The sequence below is a fragment of the Mesoplodon densirostris genome, chromosome 1 (genome assembly GCF_025265405.1).
Source record: "Mesoplodon densirostris isolate mMesDen1 chromosome 1, mMesDen1 primary haplotype, whole genome shotgun sequence".
Lineage (NCBI taxonomy): Eukaryota > Metazoa > Chordata > Mammalia > Artiodactyla > Ziphiidae > Mesoplodon > Mesoplodon densirostris.
In genome coordinates, this window is record NC_082661.1 from 228460290 (window position 1) to 228475728 (window position 15439).

Genomic DNA, 15439 nt, shown 5'->3' on the forward strand with positions numbered 1-15439 from the left:
GCGGAACTTCACCGGCAGGTAAAGTACGGAGACCGCTCCCCCGGGACTAAAAGAGGCAGGGGCTGTGGTGTTTTCTCCTTGGAACCAGAGGGGCGTGGGGCTGGAGGCGCGGCGCGGGCCCAGCGCTCGCGCCGGCGGGGCCGGGAATTTGGAGAGGATCCCTGGTCGCGCAGCCGCGGCGGGAGCGGCGGCGCGCGCAAGTGCGCGTGTGAGCGAGCTAGAGAGCAGGCGGGCGGGCGAGTGCGCCGGGTATTGGCAGCTGAGGAGTGGAGGCTGGGCGGCTCCGACTCCCTGACGCCAGCGCGACCAGATCAATCCAGGCTCCGGGAGCGAGCGAGCGAGTGTGCGAGCGGGCGGGCGGGAGGAGGAAGGAGAGGCCGAGCCGCTGAGCCCGGGCCGAGGCGCGGGGAGTGACCCTGCGAGCGCAGCGCCCGGCCGGCCGGACCGGGGCCGCGGGGCACCCCGCTCGCCCGGCCAACTCGTGCGCCCGCGTGGACAGGCGCGCAGCCAACCCGGTAAAACGAAACAGACCCGAACCCAACTTTCCCCTCCGTCGCGTCCCCGCCCTCCCCTCGGCGCCCCGGGCTTCCCAGCGCCGCCGCCGCTGCCGCCGCGGGCTGGGGCGGGCGCGGGCCGGCCGGGTGGCCACGATCGCGCGCGGGGCCGGCGGCGCGGGCTGCGGCGGGGAGGGGGCTCTTCCCCGCGTGGGGCGGACCGGGGATTCCCCCCCCATGATGGCGCCTCCCGGCCGCTCGGAGGAGCAAGCCTGCCACCTCCTCCTCTTCACGCGCCTGGGCAGCCGGGCAAGGCTCGGGCCCGTGTGCCCCCCGCGTCTTTGTTGGGTCTGCGGTGGGGAAGCCGCGTTCCTCGGTCCCCGGCCCTGCCCGCGGCCGGCCCTCCGCGGCCACCCTCCCCCTCCGCCCGCCGCCCGTTTCCCTTTCCCTTCCTGCAGCCGAGCCTGGGCCGTCGGCGCGGCCCGCGGGCCCATTGTGTCCCGCGCCGGCCCGGGCGACCCCTGCGGGAGTCGGAGGGCGGCCGCCGGCGCTGCCCTCTCCGCGGAGCGGGGCTGTTGTAAGAGGGACACCCGGTGCCCTGAGTCCCTCTGCGTCCGGGCCAGGCTCCTTCCTGTGCCCCCCAGCAGCGTCTTGGGGGTCGAGGTCAAGGAAAGTTCGCACTGAAATTCCCTCTCATTTATTCAAAGGTTTGGCGGAGGCGGCGCGCGTAATTTTTTTTTTTTTCTCTTCCGCCTACACCCCCCGGAGTCTCCGAGTGTCGTCTCATTCCTTTCCCTTTCCCGGATTTGATTGCCTCACTGCATGTGTATTTGAGAGTTCGCTGTGCAGCAACTGTTCATTTACTCTGCGCCCGGTCTTTGTTAGTGTTTCTCGGGGTTGTTTCTGCAGGAACGGGGGGGCGGGTGTTGGGTGTGAGAGAGACAGACGTGGGCTTGTTTTTCTAGTTGCTTAATATATATGAAGGCTTCCAGAGAGAGCGTTTCCCTGATGTACTTTGGTAAGGGAGGGGGAACAAATGCCTGCCGGATCTTACAACTACAGTAGCTGCGGCTTTTGTTTATTTTGCGGCGCGGACGATGTTTCAGTGCACTTGCAAGATCCCCGGCCGGGCGCTTCCCTTCTGAAAATCGAGGCGCGTCTCCGAACCCTCTCCCGAGAAAACATCGTTGTCGTGAGTGTTGTGACAGCCGGCCTCTTTCCGCTGAGGTTCTCTTGCCATTGTAGCTGAAATTTCAGAGTAGGTGGAATGATACAGAAGTTGCCTGATCTCTGTATATGCTTCCTCTTACTGAAACTCCTAGCAAGCAGCTCAATCGCCAAATGCCTTTATTTCAGAACGTTTCTCGCTTTCATTACCTGCCGTGGATAACATGCATTCAGTAGCACAATGAGAAAACTGTTCTCTGCCCACGTTGATTTTTCATCTTGTTTCTCATTACCACTTGACGCTTTATTGGAGGTAGCTGAGCTGTATTAGAACCACGATTTAAAAAGAATCAGGGCAGAATCAGTGTGCACTGCCCCGGGATTTTCAATTAGTATAAATATTTTGCATCAGTGTTAATTCTGATGGAGGTGCCAGGCCTAAATGTGCTGTAACTGATTTAAATGTTTGTCCTCCCCTCTCTCTCCCTCTTTCCCATTTGCAGTAATTTGATATTTCTGTGCAGGTGGTGTACATTTGTGTAATATTGCAGTTCTTAGGAAACTGTAACCAGGGTCGTGGGAGATGATTTTCTAGAGGTGGGCGATGTCAGAGCCTCTGGAGGATCCAGGCAGGATCAGGTTGCTTCTGAGGGTAGGGATTTGTCCTTGATTTAGTTTTGACCCCTCCAAGCATAGGTATGTAACCAAATACATTTTTCCTTTTTGCAGTATCCTTTGGTTTTATACCCTTGAAGAGCTGATGACCTTTGCGTTTTAGAGAAATGACAGTTTTTAGGCAATTTAAAATATTAACTTCTTACACCTCTTGGAATTTAATTTTTTTTCTACTAAGTTCATTAAAGCATTAAGAGGAAGTAAGTCTCATTTTTCCAAATACATTTATTAGTTGAAAACTAAATTGCAGGTTGTAATTTTGATTTCTAGTAATTCTGGGTTTAGTAACTTGGTTACAGTGGAAAAAGAATAAACTTGAGTGTAATTAGATGAGTATATTTAAGCTGCAGTCGCCTACATAATCAAGGCCAAGTTGTGTGTGTATAAAAGATCTCATTTGTGTAGTCTTACAAGGCTAATGGAAGCATCATTGAGGCTTTATAAATAATGTAAGTTGTGTATAATGTAGAGTCTCCAGAGACGGCAGAGAAAGCATCATTACCAGCCTTTTCAACCTGCTTGAGATCTTAAATTGATTTACAGCACTGAACTGGTGCAAAATGATACATCAGGATGACATGGGGTCAGCCTGTAAAAGTCTATGATGTCAGCCTATTAGTTCAGTCATCATAATTAAACCATATTACAGGGGCAGCTAAGCAGGAGTCTGGCGTTATCCTTCAGATATGGGTGGTACATGGATTTTGTTTATAGTGGAAAGGCCAAACTGGCAAGGAACGCTAGTGTTTCTGAAAAGGGGAAAGGCTTACAGAACTCTGAATTTCTGAAAAAATTGAAGCTAAATTAAGGCATGTTCAGTCTGCATTGTCTAAGTAGCTTTCCCTTCGGTAGTGGAGAAACAGATGCTTTGAGGGTGCCGATAAGGACCTTTCCAGCTCTGATCCATGCACTGAATCATGCTTCATGTGAGCTTGAATTTAACTTGGCCTTAGGGACCTTATAAAATATCAGAGGACCACATATTTCACATCTCTGATCCTTTTATTAACACTGAGTTGCACTGTATTGATGCAAACGCTGATCCGTTATTTCTTTAATCATAGTTACCAGGTCTCCACTGGAAACAGAGATATTTGAATTGAACATGTAAACAATTCAGGGAAAGAAGATTCTTATTTTTTGCTTAAATTTCTGGCAATCCTTATTCCATTTATGGGTCATCTAGGGCTGTGCTGTCCAATTAGGTAGCCATAACCATGTGTGGGTATTTAAGTTGAAATTAATTAAAATTAAATTAAACTAAAAATTCATCTCAGTAGCACTAGCCACGGTTCACATGCTCAGTAGCTAATGTGGCTAGCGGCACCCACCATGGAGAATGTATATATAGAACATTTCCATCATCACAGAAGGTTCTGTTGTGGACAGTGCTGCTCTAGACCTTTCGCCTCTCCTCATCCTCACTTTCTACTCACCTTTCAGCTGCTTCTCTACCTGGAACCTCTGTGGATGAGTGTGTGAGGTCGAAGGGAGAAAGAAATACATCCATTAATTTTGCTACTTCCTAGTTGCTCTTGTTAAAGTAAAAGAGTTTGGAAGTGACAGTTGAAGCTGCTGCATAGAATGAGGCTGACTGTCCTGTCAGTCATATTTATCATTGATGTCATGGCTTCTGATTTGATTTAGAGCTTTGGGTGGGAGAAGTAATTGTAGCTGATTTTTGTTTTCTGTGTCCTTGTCTTTAATACTCATGTCTCATTTAAGTGTCAAAACTTCCCTAAGTACTGTTGTCGTCACGTTTTACAGGTAAGGAAACTGAGTTCTGAGTGATTCATTGTCTTGCCTCAGGCTACATAACTAGTGATTATATTCTTAGCCATGACGTGAACAAGGCAAGCTCACTCTAGAGCCTCACTTTTCTAAACAATTAATTAATCTTTGGCTGCATGGGGTCTTTGTTGCTGCGCGCGGGCTTTCCCTAGTTGTGGCGAGCAGGGGCTACTCTTCATTGTGGTGCGCAGGCTTCTCCTTGCGGTGGCTTCTCTTGTTGCGGAGCACGGGCTCTAGGCACGTGCTCTGCTGAAGCATGGGCTTCAGTAGTCGCGGTGCGTGGGCTCAGTAGTTGTGGCTCGTGGGCTGTAGAGCGCAGGCTCAGTAGTTGCGGTGCAGGGGCATAGTTGCTCCGCGGCATGTGGGATCTTCCCAGACCTGGGCTCGAACCCGTGTTCCCTGCATTGGCAGGCAGATTCTTAACCACTGCACCACTACGGAAGGCCCCTCACTTTAAAATATATATATATATATATATATATAGAGAGAGAGAGAGAGAGAGAGAGAGAGAGAGAGAGAGAGAATACCTGAATAATCACTGTTCTGCTGGGCTTTATTATTCTGGTATAGACATGACTTTGCTTTTATTTTTTAGTCTTTTAGACAACTTTGCCTTCTATTGTGCTTTTCTGGGCCATCTTCTGTTGTCTTCCTTTAAGTGCTTAAGAAAGGAAACATAATGTTAACACCTCTCTAAGCAGAACATAATTGGAAGACTAAATCTGACATAAAAGTAATGCATTTCAAAGCCAAACTGGTTTTATCTCTGCTTTTCTGGGTAATTCCTGTCACTTTCCCCTTGCTTTTTTCTTGTATAATCACAAGCTGATGGTACTAAAAAGAAAGTTCTAGTAGTTCAGTTTATCTCATTAAAATTAGTCTTCTTTAGCTGGTAAACACTGCACCTTTGAGATGCAAATAGTTCATTGCAAATTCCTTGGAATTTTTTTTTCTTTTTTTACATTTATGTCTATTTTTGTATAGTCTTACAGTTCAGTCATTTTTATTTTTATTTTCTTTCGTCAGGGCTATTTAAGAATTTGATGAAACCCTGGATCCCCTGTCACGCTCCCATCCTCTAATCCAAAAATGCTTATATGCCCTGTTAAACTTGTGTGTGCACAGAAGTACCCAAATTTCAGGTGAAGGACATCCATGGGACTGCCTTGCCAAGTGTGTTCATAAACACTGATTTGTAATTTCCTTTACAAAGAATAGAGATATTGAGTGTTAAAAGCTACTTTGATGTTCCTATCAAGTTGAACAATCCGAGGCCCAGGGAAGATAGCGGACTTGCCTGAAGTCACCCATCCAGTGATTGGAGGAGGGAAAGCCTGCACCTGGATCACTGTCATTGTCAAGTTCCCATTTGTTTGTTTTTTCCTTCCTCACTCGCTGTGCTCCTGGGCCTTTGGTCTGAGCATATCCAGTGTTAATCGGGGAGGGGAGGAAAGAAGAATTTTTTGGCGTGATGTTAACTTTTTGTACCCAACACTGTTTGAGCTGAGTGTGAATCAAGTCTGACAACCTCAGAGAGATGTTTTTTACAGAGTAAAATGGATTTTTTTTTTTAAATTTTAGAGATGGAAAAGAAACGCCTTATGCCTGATTTAGTCAATGGGACCTTACTAGAAAATGGTAGATCTGAGATTCTACGAAGTTCAAGTTAAATTAGGCAAGTCTGCTGTACAAATCTCCCCTTTTGGCTCTCAAAAACAAATCATATTCCTAACCAAAAGTCAGAGATTGGGGTATTTAGGGAAGGAGTTAGGAGGTACTAGGGAGAGAATTGGAAAGGTCTAAGGAGAAAAGGGATAGTTTAAATATAAAAATTTAGAAATGAAATATAAAGTTATAAAATGAAATATAAAGTTATAAAAGTTATAAAATTGAGGCTGATGAAGTGTTCTGTGTAATTGTACTTCTGTATGTGGTTTTTCTTTTCTTTTTTCAAAACTTACTATTACTGGTTTATTATGAAAGGATACAACTCAGGAACAGCCAGATGGAAGAGATGCACAGGGCAGGGTATGGGGGAAGGGCGCCACGAGCTCCATGCCCTCTCCAGGCGCCCCACCCGCATAGCACCTTGATGTGTTCACCAGCCTGGAGGCTGTGGTCTTAATTTTTGGTACCAAGATGAGCGGGAAGTGCGTTGGTAACAAATAGAGGCATCTCCATTTTGCCTCAAATTGACATTTCTTGACTCTTTATCCCCCTTTTCTGCTATTACGTCGTATTGCAACTATTTAGGCTAATCTGGTGACCTGTCATCTGATTTGCTGCAAAAATACCTGAAGTATTTTTAATACTTCTGGAGTTACTGCCTTTAAAAAAAAAAAAAAAGCTAAGTTGCATGAATGTACTTACTTAAAATCTAAGTCAAAATCTTCACTATGGTGTTCATTATTAAAATAATGTCAGTTTTAGAGATGTACTACTAGTCCTAGGCAAAAAAGTAACATTTACAGCTCTTGCTGGCTGACTTGCAGAAATGAGCGGGCCCTGTAGAATTCATTTGCATAAGGAAATCTGTCTTTCAGATGGGAAAAGCCAATCTTTCAAAAACAGTTCAACTCCAATGACTGCATTGGGCTTTTAGGCTGATACTGGGAACTGCAGTGTTGGAGCAGTTTAATCTAACATCTTTGTGATTTCTTTTAAATTAATTTATTATTTTATTTTTGGCTGCGTTGGGTCTTCGTTGCTGTGCGCGGGCTTTCTCTAGCTGTGGCGAGCGGGGGCTACTCTTCGATGTGGTGCGCGGGCTTCTCATTGCGGTGGCTTCTCTTGTTGCGGAGCACAGGCTCTAGGTGCGCGGACTTCAGTAATTGTGGCATGCAGACTCAGTAGTTGTGGCGCATGGGCTTAGTTGCTCCGCGGCATGTGGGATCTTCCTGGACGAGGGCTCGAACCTGTGTCCCCTGCATTGGCAGGTGGATTCTTAACCACTGCGCCACCAGGGAAGCCCTGTGATTTTTTAATAAGCTAAAATCAGAACTTTAGAGAACATTCCCTCTTGAAGATAAAGCATCAAACTCTCTAAGGTTTGAGGGAATCCATACCTGGCAATTCTCTCAAATCTCTCTGCTTGGTTCCTAGTGTTCACATAGGAGCCTTATATAGAACCCAGGTCTATGGTTGGTGGATTGATTTCTTAACTAATTTTCTTGAGACAGACAAGCCTGGATTTCAAGGAACACATACAACATACACAGCAGTTACTTATGCATCTATATGCTTTTGAGCTCACGGTGAAAATAAATATTCACTATGTCATGTTTGTGAAAAGGAGGATAGAGGGGTCTAGCTTTTGATTCAAAAATATATTTATACGTGTAATTTTTTAATGCTTTATTTGTAGTTTCCCCTTAATTTTAGGGCAGCTGTACTATATGTTTTCCTACAATTCCAGATAGTTAGGGTATAGTTACTCAAACTATTCATTCATTTTCCTCTCCGTGTCTATCTTTTGTGGTTTCTTTGCGGTGTGCTTATGCAAAGTGGAAGTATTTCAGACCTTTATAGTTTTTTTTTCTTTCAGTTTCGAATACCACAAGAAGAAAAGGGAACTCATTATCTTTCAAGTATTATAATTAGGCATTAAATTAAGTCATTATTCAGTTAGCTAAATGCAAGATCTTTTGTTTAGACTGAAGGAAAACATGTCTTTTTAATGGAGGAAAGGGGTATTAAATATCTCCTTATTTGATCATTTTGGTGCAGTGTGGTAATGAGCATATGCTTCACTTAGTGAATCTGTTAGTTCAGAGGGGCTCAGTAATTAGTGAGGAGACCCACAAAAATGAAAAACTAAATGCAACATCACAAGAGTTGTTGCAGGGTAATATAGGGGTAAGTTGTACAGACAGTTCACGTGAGGCCCACTGTGATGTGGAAGGACGTGTGGCTTTGCACTGGGAGAAGGAAGAGACATTTGGGCAGAGTCGCGGCGTGGAAGGCTCGAGGCAACAGGAGCAGCGCCGTCCGAGAGAACTCTCTGCAGTGATGGAAATGCGCTGTATCTGTGCTGTCCAGCACCATAGCCATTAGCCACGAGTGGCTGTTGTGCGTTTAAAATGTGGCTAGTGCAACTGAGGACTGCATTTTAGATTTTCATTAATTTATGTTGAAATAGCCACCTGTTTAACAATGAGCTATCACGTTGGACAGCACAGATCTGGAGGCCAGTCTGCAGCTCTGACTGACCACAGAGGGTATTCCTGATGGGGTCCCGTGTGGTGAGCTGGGAGAGGTGTTTGGAAAGGTTACGTTGAGGATGAGCGTTTGAGGACCTCAGCGTGCCAGAATGAGGAAGCACTGGGAAGTCACAGAAGGTGTTTGAACTTGCAGTTTGGAGAGGGTAGAGTCCATATGCCAGGAGACTGATAAGAAACCGCTTTGAGTTCTCGCTCTCTGATGGGGTGGGTTTTGTGAGTGAAAAGACACCCGCTGGTTATTTGGCTATAGAGTAATGGGAAAGAGGGGTGTCAGATTATTCTTAAGTTTCCAACCTGAGTGGCTGGAAAATTAATAAAGCCTTTACTTAAGAATAGAGAAGAGCTGGTTGTGGAAGGAATAAAAATTGTGTGAATGATAAATTAGAATTGACAGGTTGAATTTAAGGTGGGGTATCTAAGTATTCTACAGGCAAGTTGGAGATACATAACTAAGCTAAAGCCTAGGGGAGGGCTCGGAGCTTTACGTAGATGCCAAGAAGTGATCTGTTGGGAATGATGGTGGAACGTCCGGGAATGGATGGGTATTTGGAGAGGATCATGAACAGAGAAACAGGGAGCTGGTGGATTGAATCTTCCATTGATACCCACAACTAGGAAGTGGTAGAAAGAAGAGGCATGTTTGAAGTAGACAAAAGAAGGAACTGGAAGAAAGGTATGGGGTCAGAGGAGAAGTTAAACCAGGAAGCCAAGGGAAGAGAGATTCCAGAGGAAGGTTCAAAGGGTGACATGTTGAATGGTTCAGGGTGAAGGAGGGAAGGTCAGGGTAATCAAGTGAATGCAGCTGAGGTGAAGAGACTGAATATATTAAGAAATGAGAAGCAGTGTCTTCTATGCCCTCAAGTGACTTATGTTCCAAAATTGATGAGACGACTTCTTATTTGAAGGTTGAGGGAAAGAAGTTAATGGACAGAAAGCAATCAGAGATGATGGAGTTAGTGATCTGGAGCACAGGTGACAAAATATGAGTCATGGTAAGGAGGGAGATTGTCTGAGAAGGAAGCGGAATGGGGTCCGAGAGAGGAAAGCAGATGGCACAGAGCTCATGCCAGCTTGCGCTGGTTTTCCCAGTAGTGTCGGAGGTAAGTCAGTCCCTTCACTGGGATGGTGAGCCGGGAGAATCAGAAAATGGTACTGGAAGTTTAAGAGGAATGGAGAAGTTTTGGAAGAACCATTGTAGGTGCTGTGCCAGGAAATCTATGGTGAATTCAGAGGCTGAACAGTCGGAGGAAGCCTGGGGTGAGGTTTGATGTGGCTGTAGAGTAGACTAGTAATCGTTGCTTTTTAGTGTAACTTGGTGCCTGAAAGTAAGACTGGAGAGAAAAGTTGGCAGAGATGATTCTGGCTGAGGGATAGAAAATAGGCTAAGAAATGAGGTTCTAGAGTCAGGTTGCCTGGGTTTAAGTCCCAGTCCCCAACACTGACTTGCTTTTTTAGGGCAAGTTTGGGAAAGCTGCCATTAACTTTTTTTTTCTAATTTTTTAGAATTGAAATATAGTTGATTTACAGTGTTGTGACCGTTAACGTTTTTTTTTTTTTTTGACCGTTAACTTTTGAACCTCACTTTCCTCATCTGAAACATAGAGATAATAGTATCAGCCTCAGGATTGATAGAACGATGAGATGAGTTATGCTTCCATATTTCATCTAAGATGCTGTTCATCATAAGGTGCTATTTCATGTACTACTGAGGAAAAAACCATCATTTAGGCACAACATACCACTGACTGTAAACTTCCTGGTTAGGAGAGGGTACATCTTGCAGTCAGAGAAGTACAGAATACATAAAGGACTTAGCCTAGGACCTGGCACATAATAAGCATTTGGAAAATGTTAGCTATTTAATATTTGTAAGAGTCAATATGATTGTAGAGTCTAGAATGTTCATGAGAGCAATATCAGATCCAATCTAGATAAGGGGTTACACGTTATAAGGAGTCTAATGGATTAAATGAACTGAGAAGGGTTAAGCAATGGGAATCCCGATAATGAAATTGTGGAATATCAAGTTTGGGAATTTGTAGATGGAGTGTCTCCCTGACAATGCCAGCTAAAGGTTTTTAAGAAAAGTATTTGAACTAAGAGAAGAATGCCCTTTAATGATCTTAAAAAGCTATTTAAAGTTGCCCAGAGCTTTTAAAAGTAAGTATTGTGAATTTATCTATGGATTTTTCTTACACTATTCATTAGTGTTAAAAAAATTTTTTTTCATTAGAGAATACACACTCAGTGAAGAAAGATACTGGCGTGGATTCTTGTCATAGTGTCAGAAGGAAAGGGGGAGATGGATTCTCGATTGTCATTGATTGAATTGTCATTTTCAAGAGATGGGGGTATGGGGGCGGGGGTAGTACTAATAGCTGCCTGTAGAGCTCTTTTGTTTTTGTTTTTGTTTTTGTTTTTGCCACACTGTGTGGCATGCGGGATCTTAGTTCCCCCACCAGGGATCGAACCCGTGTCCCCTCCGTTGGGAGTGTGGACTCTTAACCACTGGACCACCAGGGAAGTCCCTGTAGAGCTCTTTTAAATATGGCTCTGAAGGCAGAAACCATAAAGGAAAAATTCATAGATTTGACAACATTTATGTGACCAAACACACACTCTTGAATGACCACACACAAAAATACAACCTTTCAAATTTGCAGCAAGTTACTCTTCTTGTAAAAAAACTTTTTAAATCAATAGGAAATTCCACCCCTACAGAAAAATTGGTACATGGACCCGGAGAGTATCATACTAGGTGAAGTCAGGCAGACAAAGACAAGTATCATATGATATCACTTGTATGTGGAATCTAAAAACATGATACAATGAACTTATTTACAAAAGACTCACAGACGTAGAAAACCAATTTATGGTCACCAAGGGGGAAGGCGGGGGAGGGATAAACTAGGAATTTGGGATTAACAGGTACACACTACTCTATGTAAAATAGACAAACTACAAGGATCTACTGTATAGCACAGGGAACTATACTTAATATCTTGGAATAACCTATAATGGAAAAGAATCTGAAAAAGAATATGTGCGTGTGTGTGTGTGTGTGTGTGTGTATACATACACCTGAAACGTAAATCAAGTATGCTTCAATTAAAAAAAAATGAAATTCTGGGCTCCTAAAAAAATTAGTAAAGGACAGGAACAATTCACAAATGAATGAAATGCAAACTACTAATAGACGTGGACTCTTCACTGGAATGGGGACAATGTCTTCTCTTTTACTTTATTGTATCATTCTTTGTGGAGCGGGAAGGATCAGTCTGGGGAAACTGGGCTTTTCCCACTGAAGGAAAGGAAGCCAAAATTTCCCTGCCTCCTAAGAGAAGCTGGGGTCACAAGGAGGTACACAATGAATGTAAGCTGGAGTTACAAGAGACAGGCCATCTCCATCCCATTTCCTTGATGTTGCCCCACTACCCTCATGACATTGGGCTAGGAGGCTCCTCATTGGAATGTGAGGTGTTCCCAGCGCTTTAGGGCCTCTCAGTTCTATGCAGGTTCTCAACCAGCTGGCATGATGGGTGAACTTTTAAGGATACCAGTGCTCCATAGAGCACATCAAAGTGGGCCTCTTTCTCTCCCATCTGAGTTACAGTATTAGATTTGATTTGTAGTGGCATTTTCTTATTCATATGAGACACAGTGATGGTCTTAGAACATGGTTTTTCTTATTGAGCTAGACTGGTTCATAAGTTATTGAAATAAGAAGTTCTCCCACATAGTAAAACCTCTTATAAAGTGAAGAAAATGTAAAGTTAGGCATTAGCATTTGATTTCCCAGATTGTCTCTTAAGGGTAATAGTTAAGGTCGTGGGCGTAAGAAAGGCTTCTCGTGTGCTGCCCGTAAGGTGGTTATTGGTAGGGTCCTTACCTAACCGAAGTACACTCAGTCTTACCTCAGCCTTGAGTGTTTACCTGGCCACTCGACAGAAGAGGATTCATCAGCATCTTCTGACCCACCATCTCCTCTCTCTTAAGTGATCTGCAAATATTTCAGAGTTGGGGGAAAAAAAGGCTTTTGAATTTCACCCACAGGCTTACCACCAATTTCAGCCACAGACCAGTTACCCCCGCCTCTTCTTTCTTAAGTCCTTTCAGAGGACGGTGACTGGGAGTAGGGGGCCGGAACTGGTATGCATTGGTCAGAGCCGTCCTTCAAACTCTTTAAGCAAAGTTGGGGAGGGAGGATGAATGCCGGCAACACGAGTCTTAATTTTATCAAAATGGGTCTTTAATTTTATGGGTAGCTTTTTTTTTTTTTTTTTTTTTTTTTTTTTGCCGTACGTGGGCCTCTCACTGCTGTGGCCTCTCCCCCTGTGGAGCACAGGCTCCGGACGTGCAGGCTCAGCGGCCATGGCTCACGGGCCCAGCCGCTCCGCGGCATGTGGAATCTTCCCGGACCGGGGCACGAACCCGTGTCCCCTGCATCGGCAGGCGGACTCTCAACCACTGCGCCACCAGGGAAGCCCTTTATGGGTAGCTTTGTGTGGAAGGGAGTGGTAATGCTACAGTGAGTGTTGCTTTAGGAATTACACCTTTAGCCCTGTGACAGCTCAGCACAGCTGCCTGTACATAGCTTGCCGTCCCATCTGTTACGGCTTCCTGTTTTGCTTTGTGTCCGTTGCTGGCTTTGCAGTCTGCATAATTAATAACAACCTCTTTATTTTCCCAGTGTTCGTGTTTGTGCGCTCAGGACTTCTATTCAGTTTGTTCAAGCTCGAGAGAACGTTTGATTGGTTTCAAATGGCCTTCTGTTAAACTGTGAGCAAAATTAATTTGATTATCCTTGAAATGATTGGCATCCAAGCTGTATTTGTAGCATTTATTTGCATGGAAACACTGAAGAGTTCTGTCTTGTCATACTGTGCAGGCTGAGATGTTGATCTGTATTCCAGGAAAGCCTCCTATAAAATTGGTGCATCCTCACTGAGCCGTTCTGCTTTTTGTTGAGCCAATATTAATCAATTCAGCAAACGTTTCATGCATCCAGTGCTGGGCTCTGTTTCGGGGAGGGAGAGAGAAACATCTAAGTCAGTGTTTGCTGTGCAGAAGCAATCTTACTGGTAAGAGGAGACTATGATTATATGAAAAGCTAAACAACAAGCCATCGTTATTCACGTCATAGCATCTTACTTTGAGTGTATTTCTTCAGTAATTGGGATCGCCTTTCAGAAGCAAGGGATTAGGAAGGAAATCTAATGTAGTTGGTAGAGCTCCTGCACTGTGCCCACCTCCAGCTTAGTGGATTCTTTCAGCAGGTTTTTGAGCATCTCTATGTATACTTCTGTTCATAGTGTCTCTTATAGAGCTTGATAAAGTTGGGATAAGGGTCATAAGTGTAGGATTTGCACTGAGATTGTAACTTTGAGGAAAAATACCAACGTGCTTGTCTAATGTAGCTTCTGTTTTAATAGCTTTTATTACAGTTATCTTATTCATTCTTCAGACTGAGTTCCTTGAGGGTATGTGGACAGTATCTTTACGATCTTCATGTTAGCACAGTGGTTCTCACTTTGCACATCAGAATCCTGTGAATGACAACCACCGCAAAAATGCCAGGGCCCACCCCTGGCGGGGGGTCTGATTCCAGGGTTACGGTTGGGGAGCTTTTAAAGAAGCACCACAGGTGAGTCTAATGTACAACAGCATTGAGGACCATCGGCCTGACACATGGTAGTGATGAGTGAATTTTTTCATTTTGATGTGTTTAAAAACGTGTCGGGAAATAGGACCTGTGGTATGTTGTAGGTCTGTTGTGAATATGAACTGTGTCTTTGATACCCAGCAGCACTTGGTGCCGGGTGATACCTGTTCTAGGTGCTCCAGACGACCCAGGTAGTTCTGAGGGTTAACTTTTGCTCCCCCTTTTTTAATTTGAGGAGAGAAGAGATAGAAAGAAAGGATATGTGTGTTTGAGAGCCTTCGCTTTTCCCTTCTTGAAGGAATCAGCAGTTCCTTGTGTCCTAGTCTAGAAGTAGAGCTAATAAATAAAGCTGTTGCGACCTGGGACACCAAGAGCACGAAGAGAAAAGGAGAGAGGAGTGTTAGCGGAGGTTATCTGGCCGAGTCTGGAGGAATGTTTGGGTGTCACAGCTGGGGGGAGGGCGGGGCTGTTTCACCAGCAAGGATGCGGCCAAATGTCCTGTAATGCCGAGGTTGAGAAACCCTGGAATAGGGGATAAGGAGGGGACTAGAAGGCAGAGAGGATACTGAAGCAGTAGCGTCACAGATGGCTGTTTCTGCCACACCCGTCTGCTGTTTGCTGTGTTATCCCCTCTCCCAAATCCTCTAGAGTCAAGAGCACTGTTTTTTTTGCCCTTATCTGTAGATAGGATTGTGACTGCCAGCTGTGTATGAGCCGTTAACAATGAATATTTTAATACTTTACCTATAATAAAATATACTTGAAAGAGTCCTTCAGTTATTTTCCATCTCTACGTTTGCTTGCACGGGACAGTATTCAATCACACACACAAAATGAGCCAGTAATTTTTGTTCTGTTTTGCTTATGTTTTCAATAAAGGATACTAAGAACGATCAGTAAAATGGGAAAAAAAAATTAAAAAAGTAAATCCAGGAAAGCAATCAATCAGTCCATCTCTGAGAGAACCAGAATAAAAGGAAAATTTCCGATCTTAACAAAGGCTATCTACTAAAATCTTACTTTTTAAACTGCTGTTTCCTACAGCATCCTTTGTAAAGGAGGAGTTTGCGGCAGTACAACTGTCTCCCGTTTAGGAATGGATGAGAAAATACAGTCTATACGTCTTTTTTTTTTTTTTAAAACCACTACACGGTAACTGGTAAAAATAAACTAGATTTTAAAAAAAGAACCATCAGTGGGAATGTAAAGAAAATGAATTTCTTAAAAGGAGTTTAATTTTAATATTCCACAGCCTCATCATAAGAAAAGAGTATTAAGAGTTGAACACGTACGTGGGCTGTTGGTGTGAGGTAATGGTGCCAATTTCCTTGTGTCTTTGTTCAGTTACAGCTTACAACTACTTATCCCTATTCTAGGCTGTTTAGATGAAAATGAATTTAATTTTGTCATCGCTGCCCTGATAAAACTCT

At 44.3% G+C, this 15439-nt stretch overlaps 1 protein-coding gene across 2 annotated transcripts in view; it reads left to right on the forward strand.

Moving 5' to 3' along the window:
- The first annotated feature begins 239 nt into the window (after positions 1-239).
- SMAD1 (SMAD family member 1) overlaps positions 240-15439 on the forward strand; it is a 79392-nt gene continuing 64192 nt past the window's right edge. For both annotated transcript variants that reach the window (XM_060115889.1, XM_060115880.1), the window contains exon 1: positions 240-515. The gene's annotated coding sequence lies outside the window, so the exon portion shown is untranslated. The remainder of the gene's footprint in view (positions 516-15439) is intronic.